This window comes from Cyprinodon variegatus, unplaced genomic scaffold, assembly GCF_000732505.1.
Source record: "Cyprinodon variegatus isolate N-32 unplaced genomic scaffold, C_variegatus-1.0 Scaffold17, whole genome shotgun sequence".
NCBI classification, from domain to species: domain Eukaryota; kingdom Metazoa; phylum Chordata; class Actinopteri; order Cyprinodontiformes; family Cyprinodontidae; genus Cyprinodon; species Cyprinodon variegatus.
In genome coordinates this window covers 1,777,368-1,778,059 of record NW_015150470.1, presented here as the reverse complement: position 1 = coordinate 1,778,059, position 692 = coordinate 1,777,368, and positions in this window count along the sequence as shown.

Below are 692 nucleotides of genomic sequence, written 5' to 3'. Positions count from 1 at the left end.
GAATACTAAATCACATGAAAATTGCAGAGGTTGTTATACTCCAAAAACATAAACACATAAAAAGTGGGGCATGCATTTGTTTTCAGACCCCCTGATTAAACAAGCAGATAGAGTTCTTTTGGGTGTCTTTACCAGACTTATAAGCCAATGCTGGAAAAAAAATGTTTTCTCTCTGGCCTTCATTGCTGAATAGTTAAAGCTCAGTCAATGAGGATACCAAGCATATGTCAAAAATGATTTTCAAGCCATACCACAGATTCTTAATTGTATTTAGATCTTCGGTTTGATTGGAGAATACTGCCCTGTGCTTTGATCCAAATTTATTTCAAATTCAAAAATACTTTATCACCCTTGACAGATTCATCGAGTAATTTGCTGGCTCTCTATGTTTCTCTAAATGGGTTCTGATTTCTAAAACAAACAGTAGTAGAGATTAAGAATTCTATATTGAAATTTTACTGTGGTATGTGTAGAAAATAGGTCCCGCATAATGCATGTGACAGACTTAATGTAATGAGGCCAATCTTTAGAAGTGGGCTTTGGCATATTTGGGTCTCTTCGAAACAGCAGCAAATTCCAGCAAAATACGCTAGACTTTGGCTGTAAGGATGCCAGTTTTTTCAAGTTAGGTTTGTCAAGAGTTTTCAGTATCGACATGAGAGATTAACTTGTGCAAGTGTCACAAAGGGAGT